At 39.9% G+C, this 23,297-nt stretch overlaps 1 long non-coding RNA gene across 5 annotated transcripts in view; it reads left to right on the plus strand.

Moving 5' to 3' along the window:
• Positions 1-11,581: 11,581 nt before the first annotated feature.
• LOC309514733 overlaps positions 11,582-23,297 on the plus strand; it is a 92,117-nt gene continuing 80,401 nt past the window's right edge. For 4 of the 5 annotated variants that reach the window (XR_014212146.1, XR_014212147.1, XR_014212148.1 and 1 more), the window contains exon 1: positions 11,582-11,696. This is a non-coding gene — a long non-coding RNA (uncharacterized lncRNA). Of the gene's footprint in view, positions 11,697-13,932; positions 14,021-23,297 lie in introns of those variants that run through there. The other variant, XR_014212150.1, reaches the window with a different exon arrangement.

A 23,297-nucleotide genomic window follows, 5' to 3' on the forward strand; every position in this document is an offset into this window, starting at 1 on the left:
CAAGTAGATCTAAGGCTCTGTCTGTCTGTTTTTCAAAGCATCCCTTTTCCTTCACAACAGCTACTACTTTTTTGTAAGATGACAGTGCAAACAAACCTAACCGGGAAAAAATCCATAGAAGTTGGTTGCCATCCTGCATTTTTGAAATAGCAGAATTGAGTTTACTGTTGACATATGTAATACTTTAATCCCTTAATCTCTTTAAGGTAACTTAACTAATTGATATTGATTGAGGGAGGATACAGCTTTAAACAAAATGCACAAAAAACCCTACTATGGGCAAAGTGAGGTGTGGGTTAAGTGAGGTGTCACTGCCTAAGTAATTATTCTAACTGAAGACAAAAAAGTGTATGTAACTAAGGAACAAACAAGTGACAATAATCATTTTATATAATAAAGAAGAGATTGGAATGTCTTGGGAAGAATTTAAAAGTACTGGGAGAAAACAAGTAGGTAGATAGGCTGGGTGAAGGATATATAAAGGACAAACTGAATTAAAACGACACTTACCAACTCTTTGTAATGTTCAGAGGACTAGATTGCGAAGAAGGGCACTGGGACAAAGGTTGAAAGCAGGTCCCTGTAAGAATTCATCAACACATCTGAGCAAGAGAAGCAAAGTACTGAATCAAAATGTGGTATGAATGGAATAGACAAACCACTATGCAATAGAGACGATAGGAATATCTTTACTTCTACTTGGAGAAGCTAAAGGACTTGCTCTGAGAACAACAACGAGAGATCAGTGGCAATTATATGTTTGCTTACAGAAAATATTTCAAAACATTCCACAAACGCTTAAGTACAAGCAAAGCTCCAAGAACAGAAGATGGTCATAATAACATTAATAATGGTGGTTTATACTCTACCTTTCATCATTATAAAAGAATATCATCTTCAGGGAATGGATGTGAATAGCCCTATTTATTACACTCTTAAAGTAGGCTAAAACAATTCAAGGTAATTATCCTTGCAATTTTATGTGCCCCGCTTTTGACACTTGTACTGCGTCTCAGTATTGCCATTTCCTTTCTACAGACTTGTTATTTACTGGACTTCTCGAATGCAAGAAATAAAGCAAAATTCGATGTGGAAAAGACGTTGAGATTACTATCATTCTGTGACTAAGACTCTCTCATTAAAATAGGGTGGGGGGCAGAAATCAAGTTTGCAGTAGTAGTAGTAATAGTAGTAAAGGTAAAGGTAAAGGTACCCCTGCCCGTACAGGCCAGTCTTGCCAGACTCTAGGGTTGTGCGCTCATCTCACTCTATAGGCCGGGAGCCAGCGCTGTCTGCAGACACTTCCGGGTCACGTGGCCAGCATGACGAAGCTACTCTGGCGAGCCAGAGCCGCACACGGAAACGCCGTTTACCTTCCCGCTAGTAAACGGTCCCTATTTATCTACTTGCACCCGGGGGTGCTTTCGAACTGCTAGGTTGGCAGGCGCTGGGACCGAGCAATGGGAGCGCACCCTGCCGTGGGGATTCGAACCGCTGACCATGCGATTGGCAAGTCCTAGGCGCTGATGTTTTACCCACAGCGCCACCCGCTGTGTAGTAGTAGTAGTAGTTAAACCAGCCTTTTCCTCCAGCCAACTTTAAATACAGAAATTAAAGGTGCCCAGCATCACAAAATAAAATGGATATGAGTGGCTGCTATTAATCCTTTTGGAAGCAAAGAAGTGCAAATCTAAATACCCAGATGGGTGGACTACTACTACTACTACTACTACTGATTGCATATGTGCTGGAACACAATAGCTGAAATCCTGCCACGCTGCTTTATTGCTATGATGAGTATTAATGCAGCAGAGTAGGATGTGGGTGGTGCTGTGGTCTAAACCATGTAGCCTCTTGGGCTTGCTGATCGTAAGGTTGGCGGTTCAAATCTGCACGATGGGGTGAATTCCTGTTGCTTTGCCCTGGCTCCTGCCAACCTAGCAGTTCAAAAACATATCAGCGCAAGTAGATAAATAGGTACCGCTGCAATGAGAAGGTAAGCAGCATGTATAGAAAGAGAACCTACCCAAGTGATGCTGACACAAAACCCTCACGCATACACTAAGTAAAATAACATAAGCTTTACCACCCCACCCCACCCCTCCTCTCCCACCCCCCTCTTTTCTTTCCAACCCAATACTGCATATAACACCAATGTCTCACCACAAATGTAACCGATCTGTTGAAAACACAACCTGAAGAAAGAGACAATGCATGTGCTCTTTATTAAAAATCTTTGATAAAAAATACTTATATATATATTTTTAAAAGAGACCTTTTATAATAACCATCCATTAGCGTGATGGTTTCTACTAGCAGCAATGGTTTTCCAAACACTGGTCAAGGATGATCCATTTACACAGTCAAGTGCTGAACTGTGCTTGTTACACCGTGTGCTGCTGGACAGAACAGCTCTCCTTATCAAGCTAGAGTTATGCTTCCTTTGAGAGATTACCCTTTTCTCAGCCATTTGATACCCAGAAAAAATTCCTTTTTTGATTTTTCTACTCACTCATGTGCCTGGGGTTTCATTGTACCAACATCAATTGAGTATTAATTGGTAAGCATTAGACAACCAATTGCTATTTTTCAAGGCCATTTTAAATAACAATTACTAGAGTTTGAATAGTTTATATTATCTGTATTTATGCATTCACATTAGAACAACATTGTGTTGATGTATTAACAGTAGGGAAAACAAAAATCTTGAGATTTCTTTTTACACTGCTATATATTCTTCTCTTAACACTTGAACCTGGAACACACAGGTCTTCAGAAAGCATTTCTCTGTACTCTCCAGAAAATGTATTATCTTCTTGTCCTTGAACTCTTGGTGCCTGTGCTTCCTAGAGCTCTGTTTATGTTATAAACCACTTAGAACTAGGCATTGTAAAAAGTTATTTCAAGATGGCCCTGACCAAAACCTCTAACAAATAATTTAAGATTAAAAATAGAGAGCAAAGGGGAAAAGAACAAAGAAGGGGAAAGCCTGAGAGTAAAATTAAATATGTACAGGTAGGGCGATTAAGGAAAAATGATGCGAATGAGAACAGTCTTGTTTAGGAAGCTAAATGTACATAAAGAATGAAGAGTGCAAGGGGAAGAAGAAAGAAGAAAGGTGTGGAGAAGCTGATGCATTTAAAACTAAAACTGAATAAAAATATTTTTAATGGAAGTTGGAAGGAGAAGATAACCAATGGAGATGGGTTGCCATGTTACTCTCACTTCCTCAAGTTTCCCTCTTGCTTTTCCCCAATGTTCTGGTCATTCTCCTCCTAACATGTGTTCCTCTTTCCCTTGGTTTTATTTCTCTGCCTACAATTCATAAATCATTAAGGACTCTTCGTTCTCTTCCTTTTCCTCCATCGCCTCCTGTTTCTTCAATAATAATAATAATAATAATAATAATAATAATAATAATAATAATAATAATTCTGTTTTTGGCTTCTGCTAAGGCTACCATGTGCTCTTTCTTCCTTTAAGGAGGTTGCTCCTTCTCTTCATCCTCCTCAGTTTTTACCCTCTCCATATCTACTGGGGATAGAAAGGGAGTACAGATGTTTTGTGATTTCTCTGTTAATAAGTCTTCTAACCAAACACTCTTTCACTACTTCTGCTACTACACTCATGGCCTCTGAGAAACACGTTTTGGAATCAAGAGAAAGGAACAATACTGTATATCAAAGAAAGCAGAGAGAGCCTTATCAAAATAATGATACGAGAACTGGAAACTGGCCAACAGAGTGCAAAAGAGCCAACGAATGAAAGGAGAGTCAGTTTGCAGCAAGACATAATGCATGATTTGAGGCATATTTTCAAAATAGTCCCAGAATTGGAAGTATATGAGATAATTGAGAACTGGAGGAAGGGATGTGAGCATGTTGCCTGTAAATTGCATTAAGAACACCCAGAGCAAGCACAAACACACACAAAAGTAGTCAGACCATTCCAACTGCAGACAGTGTGTGAACACTGATGGCGAAGATCATTTAAAAGGAATAGCAAATCAATTGAAATCTGAATTTCACAAACCTTTAAGAGTTCAGCAGAGAATGCAGTTACAGAAGAAGAAAGGCAGTGTCAAATATATCTGGATGAAAAAGTTGAAAGAACCATTAATCTTTGCATTGATTAAAAGTTTCATTTTCAGTTCATTCTCTTTCATCTCCCTGGTGAAAATAATTTTTGAACCCATGCACTAGGTTGCATGCTCCCCACATCCTCCCTGCAAAAGCTATTTTAGGATACCACCAGTGGATTGGTGTTGCTGTTGCTTAAGGTATGAGTGATCAGTGTATATGCTTATAGGGAGCACACAACACTCTTTCTACAACAGCTCCGCTGGCTACTGGTCTGTTTCCAGGCACAATTCCAGGCACAATTCAAAGTGCTGGTTATAACCTATGAAGCCCTACACAGCTTAGGTCCAAGCTATCTGAAGCACTGTATTCCCTTATACGAACCTGCCTGGGTTTTGAGGGGAGGCCCTTCTTTTGGTCCCATCACCCTCACAGGCACCCTCACAGGTGGGGTAGACAGCCTTCTCAGCGGCTTCCCCCAGACTTTGAAATTCCCTCCCTGGAGAAGCTAGACTAGTTCCCTCCTTGTTCTTCTGACAGAATGTGAAGACTTCCTTATTCCAACTGACTGTTTTTAATGAAAGTGCTGGTGCTGTGTTGTTTTTATTGTAATTATTGGCACAATTGACACCATTTACCTTCCTGCCGCAGTGGTACCTAGTTATCTATTTGCACTGGTATGCTTTTAAACTGCTAGGTTGGCAGGAGTTGAGACAGAGCAACGGGAGCTCACCCCTTTGAGTGGCTTCAAACTGCCGACCTTATGATCGACAAGCCCAAGAGGCTTGGTGGTTTAGACCACAGCACCACTTGCATCCCCTTACCTGAGTGTGCAGTAAAGGGGTTCACATCATTAACACCCCAAAAGCGTCTTGTTTCTCCTATAGTCACAGCCTTGGTTCCAAACAGATATTTAACATTGTTCTCAAGCATTGCTCTGACTCTCTCTCTAGCTTGCCACACATCGCTGCAACTTTCAACTCTAAACTCTGTAATGGGATGGGCCATCCATATTTTGGGCATGTGATTGGACTATAGCCTGGTCCCTTCCAAGTAGGAAAGGAGTGAGATTAAGGTCCGTCCTTGGAGTCATTAAAAATTAAATGGCAAAATTGTCACAGGTTGCATCCACACTGCAATTTATTCAATTTCCCCAATGTTTTCCTAACTGCTAATTTCCACATTGTAGTTGAAATTCCAGAAAACTAACGGAATATAGTACATTTTTATCACTCATTTCCATGTTATTTCATTTCAAAACAAATTGGTTTGTAGTCCTCTGAACCCAGAAAATTGAGGGAGTAAAGTGATGAAATTTGATGCAGTAAAGGTACCCCTGGCCGTTGGGCCCATTCGCGGACGACTCTGGAGTTGTGCGCTCGTCTCGCTCTATAGGCCGAGGGAGCTGGCGTTTGTCCACAGACAGCTTCCGGGTCATGTGGCCAGCATGACTAAGCTACTTCTGGCGAACCTGAGCAGCACATGGAAACGCCGTTTACCTTGCTGCCGGAGAGGTACCTATTTATCTACTTGCACTTTGACATGCTTCCAAACTGCTAGGTTGGCAGGAGCTGGGACTGAGCAATGGGAGCTCACCCCATCATGGGGATTCAAACCGCCAACCTTCTGATCAGCAAGCCCTAGGCTCTGTAGTTTAGGCCACAGCGCCACCCGTGTCCCTATTTAAAGTGATGAAATTTGAGGCAGTATATTGGCATACAATTCTTTCCTACTGTTTCATGACAAATCATGGGGCAACAGAAGCACACATGTACAGAAGGGGTGGGGATTAGTGATGTTGTCCAATGAAATTTAGCCGACATCTCGGTAGATCAGTCAAAAATCCACAGTTCCAACAGGTACTGAAGTGTGAAAGGAACTTTAGAAAATGGAGCAGAAGCACTAACTAGCATTATAATCAGGAAAATGAATGCAACATTCCTGGGTACGTTGCACACATTTATTGCATTTTCTTAATATATTATCTCACATTGACTATAGGAGTATTATCAGCAAGGGGCATTGTCAAACACTTGGCAGGTCGCAAGCTGATGAGCTACACTGGACATGTTAGCTCACAGTTTGCACAAGCCTGAAAAAGGTGGTCCTAAAGAACAAGTGTGTGAGATGGGGCTTAACTATCACCAGAAAAGTAGAAACAATCATCCTCCCTGGAAGGGCAAAAGACATAAATTTGCATAAGCTTTGCATGTGCTAATTTCTATGGAAATTTAGAGACAATTGCTATCATTTAAATAGAAAGACAACAGGGAGGTAGACTGTGACCAGGTGTTAACTCATGGTGGGCAATTTCAAGTCTCTTTCTTTCTCTTTGAATATATTTTATTGAAATTTGGAAGAAAGTACAAAAATTAATATCAGGTATCTTTATATCAAGACTAAAAAACTAATCTCAATAAAAACACAGACCAGAAAGAAAAAAACAAAAAACAAAATGAAGAAAAAGAGAGAAAGAAAAGAAGTGAAAAAGAGAACTTCCGATCCTTCATCTGTTGCTTATATGTAGAAAATTATTCTACTCTCCCTTCTCAATGTTTAAGCATGCCTTTGACCAGACAGCTCCTCAAAGACAGGGCTGCTTCCTCAAGTAAAGAATTGTCCTCTGCAAAGGAGGATACATGTTCACCCTAGATATGCGCATACTAAGCAGACAATCACATATTCCCTAGCACAACATTAACATATTTTGCATGTGCCTGTTGTGCAACAAATACATTTCCCCCATTTTTCACAGAATGTTGATTAAGATAAACAAAAGACCTTTTGATTTTGGATGGCTCTTATAGGAATGATCAAGGTGAGGGCAAGCTGAGCGAAAGAAACCTTTAAACAATATCCAATCCAGTCCAAATCATTATTATGGTCATAGACCAGCATAAGATAAAATAATAGTATCCTTTCAAATCACACATGTTACTTTCTATGGGCTTCCTTTTGCCTCAGGCTGTACATTTACTCAGTATAAATTCAAATTGCTTTTAACTCCCAAATTAGGAAGCAAAGCAGAAATTGTGTGTGCTATTCCGTGTCTAGCAGTTATTGCAGAAAATTAAAACAGATGCAAGATGATGGATATGGAAAACAATGTTGCCATGCATTTTCCACTTTGCCATTCCTTGTGTTACAATTGCCTAATTGTTCATAAGCTGCACAAAAGAAATGCCTTTTATTATTTTTTTCCAGGCACTTAAAGATGACTTAAGTGTCACTTAGTCAATTGAGGGAACAAAGAAGTCAATTTATGGATCAGGTTATTCTCTCCCCCACCCAGGTTCTTTGAAATTATTTACTTTATTGGTTTAGTGAGTCTTGAAAGGTGAGGGATTGACAGGACTATATTGTAGAAATATTTCACCCATTCAGGTCACACACACACACACACACACACACACACACACACACACACACCTTTGCTAAAACTGGGACTGAAGTAGTAAGACTTTGTCAGCCTCTCTCTGTGTTATTTAACTTTAAAGCTGTTTCATTTTTGGAGGCGGGGAAAGAAATACAGGTGCCATTTCAGTGTATTTTATGCGAGCATTATAAACCAACAATTTATGAAACACATATTTTGGAGTGGTGGAGTCAGATGGGGAGGTAATAGAACAATTGCAATAGCTATATGCTACCTCCAAGGTCAGAGACAGTGTCCCTTTGAATATTAGTTGTTGGGAAACACTAATGGGAAAGGGCTATTGTCCTCATGTTTTGCTTTTTGGATTCCCACCAGCATCTGCTTGGTCACTGTGGAATACAGAATACTAGACTAGATGGGCCTTTGATCTGATCCAGCAGGGCTCTTATGGTCTTATGATGACAGAATTTCGAGTTGAAGAGGAAGTAGTTTTAAGGTTCAGTTCTGCAGTTAATAATGAATTTGAACATCTGAGCTAGAGCTGCACAGTAATTTCAAAAAGGGGCCATAGTTGAACATAGCAGCATAGTTTGCTTCAACTGTATGGGCCTAATAATCACACTTAACTCTGTGTTTGATCTTCTCCAGGATATGTAGATGCCACTACCTGCAGAGGATGAATTCATCTGGTGCAGTTTTTGCACTGGAGTGGCGTGATTTGACAGTCCCCAACTTGCTTGCAGATAGGAACACAACTTCCAGTTGAATTGCGCACATTGAAAAACATGCATCTCATGTAAAAGTGCATACATACAAAATGTTCATCAAGAGTGTGGAGAAGTTAGCACAGTCTCAGATTGCTTGGGAAAGACCTTGGAGATGGGGGACTTAGGCAGCTGCAGGGAGACAGGGACCTTCTGTCTCAGCAACTGCTTCATGAGGGCAAGACTTTCTGGAGATGAGTTGCTGTGCTCATGAGGGCTGACACTCGCGTGAAGGTCCTCTTTTTGCTAATAAAGAACTAACTCCAACTTGCTGGGTGTGATTTACTTCTGGCTCGCTCCTTCACTGACCTTGGTTGCCTCCGCCATTGATAACCATGAAGCCAAAGCTCTGCCTCTTAATCTCCAGCCAGTGTTTTGTTTCTTGTTTTGTTTCTTGTTTACAGTGATTAGAGAGGGTCATCGAAAGTTGGGCGTGGCTTTGAATGAGAGACAATATGGGGATGAGGGAAACCCATCCACAGTTTAAATGTGTTTTAATTTTTTGCTATGCACGCATCCCTTGTTTCCACACTTCTATTCTGTCTTTGATCACTATGATTCCCTTCCACTTATTTCTCCCACTTATGTTTTTCTTCTTCATCATCACACATACATGGTAGGGTTGCCATATTTTGGAGAGCAAAAAAGAGGACACATTTGCTGAGTTCTACTTTTAACTATCGATCGCTATGGTGACTCTACTCATGAAAAAGAGGATGTGTCCTGGGAAAAGAGGACCTATGGCAACCCAACCATGGGCAGATATAAGCTTATTCTTCTGTCCCTGCAGTCTATAAAGAAGTGTGCTATGTCCTAAGGGTAGCTGCAGAAATTGCAATGAATTTCCACCAGTCAAATGAAAAAGTTATTCATACCTATCAAGCTACTAGTCAGGATGGCCATATGTCATCTGTAGGATCAGAGGCACTATGTCTCAATATCAGTCTCTGTTGCTCCCTTCTGGGGTGGAAAAAACTTAAACACGATGCAGAGTTCCCAAAAAATAGACCAGAGGCAATTGTACTTTATCCAGCAGAGCTTTACTGCTACTGAAGGTAAATAAGTATAATGGTCACAAATCCAGTACAATCAGGATTGGCACAGTGCATAAAATTCCAGTCACAGCACTTACAATAAAACTTACAATACTTATAATAAGACTAAACCTTAACACTATAGCATACAGAACAGAACACCAAAACAAAGAGATAGAAAGAGAAAGAGAAAGTAAAACCTAGGCTTCTTCTGGCCTTACTATTATAGCCAGCATGAGCTTGACAGAAAGATAACAGAACCAGTTTAAACCATCTGTACTCAGCTTCTCAGAAGGAATAACCCAAACAAGAACCTTCCAGAACACTCTTGAACCAAGCAGAACAGGAAAGATCTCAACACATCAGATCAATACTTTATGAGCTAAGAAATGCAAACTGACAGTCTCTGGGAGACAACTGGAGGAGAGGGCTGTTGCTCTCATTTCTGGTGTGTGGGCTTCAAGGAGGCATCTGTTTGGCCACTTTGGGGGAACAGGGCGCTGGACTAGATAAGATTGTAGTCTGATTCAGTAGGGCTCTTCTGAGGTACTTGTGAATTGCTGCTCCCCCCTCCTTTATGAGGTTCCAGTACCATTTGAAGAGGTGAAGCATATTTTCTGGCTCTCTACCAGGTGGGGGAAAGCAGCTTGACTGAAAGTGATTTGGAACAGAAAAGTGGCAGCAGTTGGAATGGTCAAACATTCCCTCCTACCACTTTTTCAATGTAAACACCCTTCCCAAAGTTGCTTTTTCCTTGAATCAAGGTACATACAAAGGTACATCAAGGTACATACAATTCTGTGAAGTGTTGCCAGATGCCAACAGATGGCAGTAGAAATAACTGGAAACTAGATGTGCAGGTTTTAAAAGTAGCAAAATAGAATATACCGTATTTTTTGCTCTATAAGACTCACTTTTTCCCTCCTAAAAAGTAAGGGGAAATGTGTGTGCATCTTATGAAGCGAATGCAGGCTGCGCAGCTATCCCAGAAGCCAGAACAGCAAGAGGGTTTGCTGCGCAGCGATCCCTCTTGTTCTCGCTTCTGAGATTCAGAATATTTTTTTCTTGTTTTCCTCCTCCAAAAACTAGGTGCGTCTTATGGTCTGGTGCGTCTTATAGAGCGAAAAATGCGGTAGGTATCATACCACCATTATTGGCTCTCATTAGGAAATTGTTTGCTGGTGCAATAATCTCTAAGTGACCATAAGACATAGCATTTGACTAATGATTGAGAAATGAGGATATTAATGCTATTTGTGTACCCACAAACAGGAAAGGAGGAACAAACCATGCACATATCAGTTTCTGAAATCTCCCAAAGTTTTAGATAACAGTGATCAGGTTTAATCTTGGATTGCCCCTAATGGGGATCATCGAATCAAAATCTGAATTTTGTATTGACTGGAATGGAAAAGGTAAGGCTAAGTCATAAGCAATTATCTAAAGGGGAGGAACACTTTGTGTCATCTTACATTTCTTGCCTATCAGAAAAGCAGTCGAGCTGGTACACCGCAGCATTCCAATTTGAAAACGTATCAAATGTTATTAACATCATGGGGCTACTAACAAGAACATATGCAAATACGGTCTGTCCCTGAACAAGACAGAATTTTTGGTGTAGCCTTCAAACATAATCTATAAATAGTTTCCCCCCTCTCTAGAAAAGCCCTTTGAATGGGATGGGGGGGGGGGAATGAAGCGACGTATCAGTGCAGAAGGCTAGGGACATCAAAGAAAATAAAGGCACGTCGGAAACAAAGCATTCTTTGCATCCAAATTAAGAAAGTCAAGACCTAAATCCCTCCTCAGCAGTCTCCCGCTGACACACCAGTTTTTAGGATCATTTTGCTTGAAAAGTCACCCTTAATAAAGGGTGGCATTTGCCTATGGGTTTTGTTCCCACTGTACTTACACCAGCAGTTCTGTTGTAATTATGATTCTCCCCCCCCTCTCCTACTTGATATGCTTAAGGACCTTGCTTACATAAATAGTTACAGAATAAATAACGTTGAACACACTTCTGACAGCACCTCTTGGAATGATGATAATTATAGATTACTGTACGGCAGGCAAATATCTGATAGGCCTAAAATGATATGATTAGATAAAGCTCCTTAAAACAGTAATTCATGTTAGACTTCTAATATTTTACTCTACTCCACATTGCTATTTCCGAGCTATGAATTTCAAGATTTATTTGTTACCATTCTCTCTCTCTCAGTCCCCCCCCCCTTCCTGCTGTACACAGTATTTGTGGTCTATGGCAACCAATCCCCTTGGGCTTTCTTTTGCCTTAATTTGCATAAACACAGGCATCATATGAATATTCAGTGAGTGGCTTTGCATTAAGTAAGTGCCCTTAATCAGCTTTTCAGTTCAGTTTTATTGGTTGCACCACAGTTATTTCATCCAGAAAATCTGAGGGCCCTACAAAGCTAAGCAGGTAAGGGTTGTAATTCTTTTTATGTATTTAATGAAAGAGTATTATCATTTGATTATATAGGTTCTGGAGAATGCTTAAAGATTGGTGGTTTGCTTTAGGTTTTGGTTTTCGTATGCATGGTTTTGGGTTTCTGCCCCCCCTTACTATCATTAACCCATGGCGGTCAGGTGGGCATACGCTTCGGAAATTTGCATAAACATCAACTCTCAATGAATAATTCATCAGGGTTATTTTAAACACTAGCTAGGCTTCTACTTTGGATGGCTCTAGAGCATCACAGTTTGATTGGCTGTATGGTGTTTTCATCACCAGCAGAATTCCTATAACATAAAAGCCATTTCTCCCCCCCCTTTTTTTAAAAAAAAAGGAGACGAGGGCTGGGTTGAACATATCAGGAGGGTGTGTGTGTTAAAATATGTGTTTCTCTCTTTTTTGTTTTCACTCCCAAAGCAAATTGTACTGGGTTTTCCTGTCAGATATTTGTATATCTTGGTTGCTGCTTTTGTTTCTAAATGGAAAAAAATGTATTACTATATAGACAGTAGCTGCCATTTGCAGCCTTTTCCTGTATAGCTGATTGCAATGGCCACTACTGCTGCATTTGCCAGTAGCTTGCATAAACATGAGCAACATGTAAATGAGATGCCATTGAACTCGTACAACATGGATTACCAAACACTGTGATCTTACATCCTGCACTATATTCTTTATTACTGTACTTTATTATTAGAATTTTTGGTGTATGCCAATATGGGCTTGGCAGGGGGGTGTATTTATTCACGGAACAAAGGGTGTTTTTGTTTGTTTTTATGAATGGCATTTAGAGAAAGAAATGGACCTTTTATTGCTTTGAAGATGGAATGGGTTAATGAAAGCCTAAGGGCCCTGAGAAATTAGAGGACAATGCATTTGTTAGGACTAAATACCATTTCCCATTTTACCTTATAGTCACTTGAGGTTAAGGGTATGCAGTGTTTGTGTAAGATTAATCCGTTTAGAACAGAGCATCATAGCACCAGGTGGTTAACAGAAAAGGTTCTGATCCAGAAGGATCACAAAAATGAGGATACCAGTGATAATCATTCAGATCTAAAGCAATAAATAATAAAGAGCAGCCACTGTTTTGAATATTATGTTGCATGCATTAAACGTACTCCACTCATTTAGCCATGAAACAGTACAAAATTGGTAGGTTGGATACATGTCATAAATCTTGTGGGTAAAAGCATGGCATTGATAGTGGGTTTGAACCAAAGATATGTTTTGTATTTAGGTGATAATTTAACACTGCTCCTTGCAGAAGAGGAGTACACATTGCAATCGCTTGGTATACCACAGTAATGTGATGCTGAGAATGCAGATGTGTGCAGATGTAGTGTGTTCTTTTATCTAGGAATCTCTAATGATGTGATGCTTAATTTGAATAGAAAAAGAGCTTTCCAGGTCTGATAATAACCATACTCATGAATCTAAGAGAAAAACAAATCCCAAGAGAGGAAATCAATTTGGTGGTGATTTTTTATTATTATTATTGATTTACTTATCTGGGGCAACTCTCTTTCTTTCTTAATTACACTTTCTTCGTTGTAATGGAATCAAAAGACATATTCCAAGACATGAACTGAATGGAGTTCTTCCATAACATGGATATTTCAAAACATTTATTTAATTACCTGCTTGTCATGTTACCCGCCCCCCCGCCCCCGCTACAATTTCTCAGCACATGGAATTTTGAAAGGGAAACTGATGGAAATTTCAAAGGTTTAAAAGAGAACAATGAAAATCCCTTCTAAGATTACAGAAAATGAGAAAATGTTATATTTAAAGCAGAAGAATTGTTTAATTAAATCTTGCCGGATTTAATAAACAACCGTGTATTCAATACTCAGCCATTAGATGTTTATAGCTGTAATAAACACCATGACATTTTAAATAGAGAGTGTGGCTATGGCAGTTTATATACGTGTATTACACACCAACATGTACATGTGCACTCTCTCTATAGCTATTTTCAATATCAGTAAAAATAAACTACAAAAATTATAAATGTTGTATACAGGATTTTGTATAATGCAAGCATTCAAACCTTTAAAAATAAAATCAAAGCAAAATAACACTTTGTTTCCACTTCAGCACCATAGTGCTTGGGTTGACAAGTTAAATATGACCCATTAAACATCCAAATCTAATCAAATTACATGTACAGTATTTTTCTATGTTTCTTTAAAGCTCCCTAAGACTCTGAATCAATCCAAATTGTTCCGGCTTCCTGTGGGACCTTGGCCTGACCAACGGCCCAGTCCTAAGGCTCGCTGCACCAGCAGGTAAATGGGAAAGATCCTATACACCTTCATGTTGCAAGATAGTTTTGCAGGTAGGGAGACAGGTGAATATTTTAGGACGCGGATGCCAGCAACAGGAAAGAAACATTCCACTTGGATCCTGTGAAATTTGTATCCAGCAACCTACCATAAAAATGGGACCACCCTAATTCAAGAACTTTTTCCAAATCAAAATGGCAAAGTACAATGGGAATGCTTCTGCAATTCACTCTAGAGTGTCAGTCGCAATATGGGAAGGTGATACCTTCTCAGAAGAAAAATTCTGAGCTTTCTTGTAAGTGCCCCATGTACAAGCCCTTTCCATTGCATGACTGAGCAAAGACAATGACTTTTAAGTGGGAGTACACCATTGGCTATAACACTATAATCTGAAATGTAGTTACTAAGGAATTTTTGTTGTTGGGATGCATCTGTCTTGGGAAACAGTGGGAGATTGCGCCTTCAAGAGTAAAGTCAAGCCATTAGAGAGTTACAGCACCCGCTGTGGCTGTAGAGACTGATACATGTCTTATTGCAGGAGAGAGAGATGAGGGCATCCAGTTTTGCTGCTACTGGAAAGTCATGGCATCTAAGGAAACATGCGCATGATTTCACTGTTAATTCACAGTGTGCAAAACAGTCTAGAATTCACACATTACGTTGATAAGGTTTGATGATTAATATTTTTGTCATGAGTTTAAGAGAATTTAGTGAGCTCAATATGCCCAAAGCACCTCCAGAATACACTAGATAATGTTTGTGGTAATAGTTCCTCAATAAACTGAAGTTGTAACTGTATTTCAATATTAAATATTAGGCTTTCACTAGGAGTTCGTTCTTTTTAATTTCACCCTGCACCTCATCACTAAGGTTTGGGGTAGGTAACAATAATGTAAAGTAAATATATACACAAACACACTGTAGTGGAGATCTGTCTTCATTTGGAGAATGAAGAGACGTCGGGATACAGAGTAGCTGTGGACCCAGCAGATGCCACAGCTGGAAGTTCAGTCAGCCTAGGAGCACAGAAACATCAGATAGAGGGGAATGTTAAGAACCAAGACCAAGGTAGCCAATCCAGATGTTGGACTAAAGCTCCCATCAGCCTCAGTGAACATGACCAATGGTCAGCGTTGATGGGAATTCCTGTATGTGAAGCATCATCCATTCATTGCTTCAGTCACCTCGTAAGAAGACATCTTTTTGCCTTTCTTTAAGCCATAAGACTGGTCACTGAATGTCTGTCCTTGTCTGTTTTTATGGTACCATTTTAGTGAACTTTAGTGTTTTTATGTTGTATTTTAAAATTCACTTAGAGATTTTAAAATATTAAGTGGTTTAGAACGTGATTTAAAAAATAACTATACAAACAAATGAATGAATGAATAAATAAATAAATAAATAAAGAAGCTAACTGAATACGGAAGGGCCTATGAGAGAATACATGATTGTAAATATAACGGGCTTGAGTCATTTAAGGTTATATAGGTTGAAAGCAGAAATTTTGGAGGTTGGTTGGCAACATATGGGAGACTATATATCCCCCTTTTCCATTTGAGAAGAACTAAATGCTTTTAGGCACCATATTTTATAATCAATGGGAATATTCATTTTTTGTTTCACAATATAATTACAGAGGGGAGGGGAAACCAAAGAAATAAGAAGAGTGCAATTAGCATTACTGTCTTGACATTAATAAGGCTCTTCCGACCTGCTTCTTCTTTTAAGCACAGCATTAAATAATAGGAGAATGAATGCCAGGCTTTATATATCTTAGGGAGAAAAGCATGGCCTTGACAGACAACTCTAAAACAGCTAGGCTTGGAACTCTCTGTCACAAGGCATGTTGCAAGATTTTTCACCATATAACTGAACTGGTATTGCAAATATGATGATGGATCTTCAAGAAAAAGAACACTTTATTCCATCTGATCTTATAGCCCTTCTTAAAAAGAAGCGTTATTAAAACAATGATAAAATCTCAGAAAGGCAATTATATACTCACTTCGGGTTTTTTTTGCATGGTGCTTCTGTGATGCTGTAGGTCGTTAATGGCTATTGACTGAGATGATTATTTCACTTTGTCTTTGAATCTTATACGAAACCTTCTCCACCCCCGAACATAGTGCCAGCTATGGAAAAGAAAGTTCCTTGAACACAAAGGTCTCTCATCCCAGACTCTGCCACACAGAGGTGCTGGCTCCAATAAATTTTACAATGAACAGGAGCTGCCCATTTTGTACACACATAGATTCTCCAGCCAAGACTACAGTGTCTGGAAAATACAGAAAGAACAAGGCTTGAATTTTCAGCATGAAAATGTTTTCTGCTGATCAGATCTTCTTTATATATCTCATGGGCAAGACTTCAAAGTTCCTGGAAAATTTTCACTTCTGAGTATCTTTAAACTAGCTATATTTCTATGCATGATGTGACTGTGAATGGCTGCTAATCAAGCTGATCAAGGGATTTGGCCATATGCCCTGGGTGAGAATGAGAAACAGAAACAGACCGTTCCATAGTTCCCCTGCGGTTCTTCCTGTTGCAACAAAATACTTCACTTGTTTAGGGTGGTCCCGCACATTGTTTTATTGATCTCCTATATTTGATAAGGCTTTTCATTTTACAGGTGGGTGGCCATTAAGGAAAATAGGAGTTTTACAAATTCAGATGATCAAGAGAAAACTGGAGGGGCAAATCTGTCAATTTTGGTTTCTCTCAGTTTCTCATTTTTCCATTCTTAAATACGGTTCTCCACATTTCCACATCGGTTTGCAATTTATTTGTTAAAGTAGTTCACTTTAAAATCCACCAGCATTTTAGTGGAAGTTAATCCCAATGTACACATTTTTGCAAAACAATTTCCCCCTATATAATCCACTATTTCGACTAATATGTGAGTTTGGCAGAGATTTTTAAAGTCAAATTTGAAACTACTTATATTTTACTTAGTGGTGACTGCTGAGTCTTTATGTGTACGTTTTATGTGTTTAATATGTCTGGATTACCAATGTTTTATGCATGGTTTCTCTCTTTCTCTTTTATGACTTTTATTGTCCAAATCATGCCAATAAAGGTTGAATGAATGAATGTGAATTTTTACCCCACCGTATGCATTTTTGTACCCTTTACTTTGCTGGAGAACTGCCCTGAAAAATTAAGAGAAATGGGAATTTTGAAGGATGACTGTCTCAGGTTGTGTATTGTTTTGGAAAGTATGAATTACATGAGTTCACCTATAAATCTGAACTGAACCAAAATTCTCCCTCATCCATACATGTGGGTGGATCGTGATGTACAATATATACATATAACAAAAAACCAACCAACCCCAAAACCCATTGAAAAGGAACAAATACTATGTTGGCCTAAAGTTCTTGCATCCTGCTTAGTATGGCACATTTTAGGATTTCTAAAGGTTTAAGCACAACCTCAATAGTTGTCATGGACTTGAGTGAAGAATGTGTCAGTACTGACACAGTACTTACCACTTGCGTTTTCTTGAAAATGTTTATGGCGCTATACCCCAAGAGAACAAGGCCTTATGTTTTCAGAGTAATACTAGTGACCCAAGGCAAGTTAACTAACACAAGCAAGCCACCAGGGTGCTTGAAATAAAACAATGCTATGGAATATGTGAAATTTGGGTGAATTTTATTCTCCTTTTCCTCCCATGAAAGGGGGGGAATACTGACATGTAGCAAGTATTCTCAAACCATTAACACACCATTTTATTCTTCCATAATGCATTTGTAGTCATTTAATTTTCTGCAAAAAAAAAAATTCTCTATTTTCTTCTGACAGCATCAAAAATCTGAGTACTTTTGGAGACATTTTTCTGCAAACTGCTGATAATCAGGATTGGAAATGAAAATGCTGACAGATTATTAACAATAGAAAAATAGCTGTAATGGGGTGGGGGGCATTTTACCATAATGAATGAATTGTTAGCATATCCAGACTTTCATAGCTGATCAGACTCATATAATTTCAGTTTCTCTAAATACCAACAGTTCAAATTATTATTAGAGCTTTTCTTCTCACAAGCAGAGCAGGTCTTATTAAAAAATGTTTCAACTTAGTATTGGCACAATTCTGCAAGAACAAAAGATATGCAGAATGCTTCCATCTCACAGATTGTTATATATATATGTGATACACTTGCTTTCTACCAAGGGAAAAGATAAAATGCTTTAAAAACTTTAAAACAGCATTACAATTATTGCCTATTTATGTATATTTTAAAAGCTTTATAAAATAGGATATATGTTGGTAGAATTTGATTTTTTATATATATAAAAAAACACAACTGTGATTTTCCATGAGGCATTTAAAACTTTTTTTAAAAAAAATCATGTTGAAATACATGCTTTTTATTGATAATTTATGTAGCAACTTTCTGTTTTGTATTGCACTTTGCAGCCTTTGTTCTATTATTGATCCACATAAGAAACTCTGTTCCCATTTTAAAGATTGATACTTGTTAATGGGCCACACGTGAAACCCAGCATGACCATTTCTAGTCCTTCTTTTTGCCTCTGGACAATTCTGATTCTTATGCAGACTAAATGAAAATAAAATAGTGTTTTCATAATCAATAATTATTGATAGGGTGGTAAGGTAAAGGTAAAGGTACCCCTGCCCGAACGGGCCAGTCTTGACAGACTGTGGGGTTTGTGCGCCCATCTCACATTTATTGGCCGGGGGCCAGCGCTGTCCGGGGACACTTCCGGGTCACGTGGCCAGCGTGACATCGCTGCTCTGGCGAGCCAGAGCCGCACACGGAACGCCGTTTACCTTCCCGCTGGTAAGCGGTACCTATTTATCTACTTGCACCCGGGGGTGCTTTCGAACTGCTAGGTGGGCAGGCGCTGGGACCGAACAGCGGGAGCGCACCCCGCCGCGGGGATTCGAACCGCCGACCTTTCGATCGGCAAGCCCTAGGCGTTGAGGCTTTAGCCCACAGCGCCACCCGCGTCCCTTGATAGGGTGGTAGGGTACTTCAAAATATCCAAAATGGGTTCCCCCTTACTGTGGTGCTTTGGGTATGTCATTTTAGTTCTTGCTTCTGTTGTTTCCATTAGCAAATAAACATACCGTTGGCACCAATCATGTCTCACAGTTTGACACACATCTTGGGCTCTCTTACATGTGGCACAGGACGTGAAGGAACTGTATGCAGTCCTTTATATTCTCTAAAGTATCTAAAGCAAAAGATAGGGAGATGACTAGGCAAAGTTCTTTCTGCATGATCCCTATTGAGATCTGTGTGGTGTAGTTGTTAAGAGCGGTAGACTCATAATCTGGTGAACTGGGTTCGCGTCTCTGCTCCTCCACATGCAGCTGCTGGGTGACCTTGGGCTAGTCACACTTCTCTGAAGTCTCTCAGCCCCACTCACCTCACAGAGTGTTTGTTGTGGGGGAGGAAGGGAAAGGAGAATGTTAGCCGCTTTGAGACTCCTTCAGGTAGTGATAAAGCGGGATATCAAATCCAAACTCTTCTTCTTCTGTGACAATATGTAATGTAGCCTGAGAATGACTAAAACTTTGCCCATACTTGGAAATCCTAGGAACCGCTGCATCTTGTGGGGAGAGTAAGACACAGTGGAAACAAAACGAATTTCAGAGTGGCCTACGATTCTGTTTTTGAATGGGATTTTGACAGCACTCGTTGATTTCCTGTTGGCAGACGGCATCTCAGCTGTACAATATCATTGTTGCAATTTTGTTGCTGTTGCTGTTTCAGCAGAGATGGTCATTAGACCAATGGGTGACAGTAAAGAACATTAAACTCAACATGATTTTTTGAGCTCCAAGCCACTTGAATTAGCGATTTCCAAAGCCCTAGTGCCGTGATTTCCAAATAGTTAGGTAGATTTTCACCGGTTGGCTGTAGGCACCTTAGAAGTGGGCTTCAATGTGCTAGTTTGGGCAATGAAATCAAATTCCTATGAGAGGGTGGGCCTTAGCCCTGCCGTCAGTTTTCCTTGTTAGATAGGACAGCCACATTTTAAGCTGGGGCATTTACCTTATTTTTTGCACCATAACACTCACTTTTTTCCTCCTAAAAAGTAAGGGGAAATGTCTGTGCGTGTTGTGGAGGGAATGCCTACAGGTGGCATGCCTACGGACCTTCCTCCTCTAAAAACTACGTGTGTGTTGTGGTCGAGTGCGTGTTATAGAGCGAAAAATACGGTATTTATTTTTTGGCGGGGAGGCACATAGTGCCAGCTAACTTCCCCCACAACCCACTGGTGGTGAAGATGTAAGGGCCAGGCTGAGGGAAGGGGAAGTCAGTGACCTTCCTCTTTACTATTCCTCCATGCAGAGTGCTAATGGGCTATGTAAAAGACAAATTAACAGAAAATCTAGCTAGAACGCCAGGCATGAATTTTTTTTGTTTCAGAAGGGGGGGGGAGATGTTAACAATGCAGTGAACAAGAGGATACCAAAAGGCATAAAACAAACAAAATTGTTTATGCTGTAACTAAGAAGTTAAAAACTAGTGTGGAGCTTATTTCCCCAAAAGTTCAGTTTTAACCTTGTATCACAACAACACCAATACAAAAATGAATGAATAAATAAACAATAAATAAATAAAATGCAGAGAAAAAGAACATTATTATTATTATTAATCAAATTTTGATACTGCCTTTAATCCAAAAATCACAGGGTGCTTTACAATATACAAAACAAATATATACCATAATAACAAACAAAGGCAATACCCTGCTCCACACAAGATAATACATTGTTTAATGAGCCAAATGCCTGGGAGAAGAGTACAGTCATACCTCAGGTTGAAGTAGCTTCAGGTTGAGCATTTTTGGGTTGCGCTCCGCGGTGACCCAGAAGTAACAGAACGCGTTACTTCCGTGTTTCACTGCTTGTGCATGTGCAGATGCTCAAAATGACGTCATGTGCATGCGCGGAAGCGGCGAATCACGACCTGTGCACGCGTTGATGTGGGTTGCATTCACTTCAGCATGTGAACGGGGCTCCGGAATGGATCCCGTTCGCATCCAGAGGTACCACTGTAATGTTTTTTATTATTATAATAATAATAGTAGTAATAATAATTGTTTATTTATTTATACCCCGCCTATCTGGCTGGGTTTCCCCATCTACTCTGGGCGATTCCCAATCAAATATTAAAAACACAATACAGCATTAAACATTAAAAACTTCCCTAAACAGGGCTGCCTTCAGATGTCTTCTAAAAGTCAGGTACTGGTAGTTGTTTATTTCCTTGACATCTTATGGGAGGGCATTCCACAGAGTGGGCACCACTACCGAGAAGGCCCTCTGTCTGGTTCCCTGTAGCCTCACTTCTCACAGAGAGGGAACCGCCAGAAGGCCCTTGGCGCTGGACCTCAGTGTCTGGGCTGAACGATGAGGATGGAGATGCTCCTTCAGGTATACAGGACCAAGGCTGTACATGTAAAGATATGTAACAAAGGCACCAGGCGAGCCTCCTTGGAGAGAGCATTCCACAAGTGGGGAGCCACTTGTGCAATCGCCCATTCTTGTGTTGCCACCCTCTGGACCTTGTGATGGAGGCACATAAAGAGGGGCCTTCAATGATGATCACAATGCAACCATTGTCAAGCATTTAGGGAGAATAATAGGCATAACATTTTTTGTTGAAGTCAGTGAAATTGAGCCCTTAATTGCACAATAGACTTCCTTTCCTAAACTAATAAAGATGCTTGATAATCATGGGGAAATTTTTCTTTTTAAATACTTTTTTATTAAAGATTTTAGTAAATGCCTTATTTCTTCTTCCAGGCTGTACAGTCTTTCCTACATATCAGTTACATTTGCTATGATACATTAGCGTCAAGTACATTATAAGGTCAGGAATAAGGGGGCGGTGAGAGGAGGAGTGGTGGTGAGATTTAATTTTTTTACAGTGTATGTGTGGGCTTCTGTGTCAGCGTCAACTGGATAGGTTCTCTTTCTAGTCCCTTGTTACATTTCCTTGGTTGTGAGAGGGATTGGGGGCCCAGGGTGTGGTTGGTTGTCTGTGGTTGGCTGCAGTGGGGTTTATTTGCATTTGTGAGGGAAGGGAGGGCTTGCTGGATGAGGTACTGAATGGTAGTTTCACAAGACACCTTTTCAGAGAGAGAGAAAATGTGTAGCACCTAAGAACCATACCTTAGGACAGTTGCGGTTTTGCATTTTTTTCTAGAATCAATGTACAATTGTATCAAAGTTAAGGTTAGCTTCCCTTTCTTTTTCAAATGCAAAAAAAGGCCACAAATTTGCTAAATGTGATTTTAGACAGTAAAGGATAGCTTAGGATAAGCATCCCCACCCTCAGTGCAAAATAGCATTTTCTAGTGCAGTCAGTTCAGATAGGGAAGTCCTGTGTCCTACTTTGCAGAGGACAGTCCTCTGTTTGCAGCACCCTGTTTATGAAGGGCTATCCGGTCCAGGTCTGATTTAAAGACAATGAATCATAAGAAAGGACAGCAAGGACCTTGAAGTTGCCCAATAGCAGTGAACCCCTGGACTGCAGATGTGGCAGGCACATATATGGCCTACTCAAAGGCATATCCACTATAGAGGTTTGTATCATATTTATTTATAGAGGAGTATTACATAGTTCAGCTGGAGTGGACCATGAGTCCATTAGTGCTTCAGATATTTGGAAAGTATCTTACCCATGTATGCTTGGCAGTGACCCTTTTTATGGAGGTCGTAATATTGTTGAGTGTGAGTTGTTTCTGTTTGAGTGGTTGACAGAGGTAATATTTGAGGTAATGAATGGTTGTAGCAGTTGTGTAGAGTGAGATTGGGTGAGTGATTGTATGTATGCGTGTTGATTGAAATTTTATATTATAGCACCTTGTTCTCCTCTCTCTTTTTTTGGTAATCCATCCATTTCCTTTTCTTTGGCAATGTATAAGTGCCTGCACTACCATCAAGAAAACACAGATGTTATGCATGTCTGTTGCAAAATATGGTTATTGTTAACTGACAAAGCACAGACTGCAAATGTTCACAGGAACAGGAAAAAACACACCCATCAGATCATTAAAATTAAGCAGCCACACTTCCAGAAAATTAAAAATGGCTGTTTCCGACATTTTATGCCACATTAACCATGTTTTTAAGTGTTAAGAGACAGAAAAAATGCAGGAAGAGACCTGGAACATCCATTCCCCCTCCCTCTCCTTCTCTCTCTCTCCCTCTTTCACACACACACACACACACACACACACACACATCCTTTGGAGGAACATGATTTTGAATGGGATGAAGGCAAAAATCCCTA

The sequence above is a fragment of the Podarcis vaucheri genome (genome assembly GCF_965113315.1).
Source record: "Podarcis vaucheri genome assembly, chromosome: 11".
Classification (NCBI taxonomy): Eukaryota; Metazoa; Chordata; class Lepidosauria; order Squamata; family Lacertidae; genus Podarcis; species Podarcis vaucheri.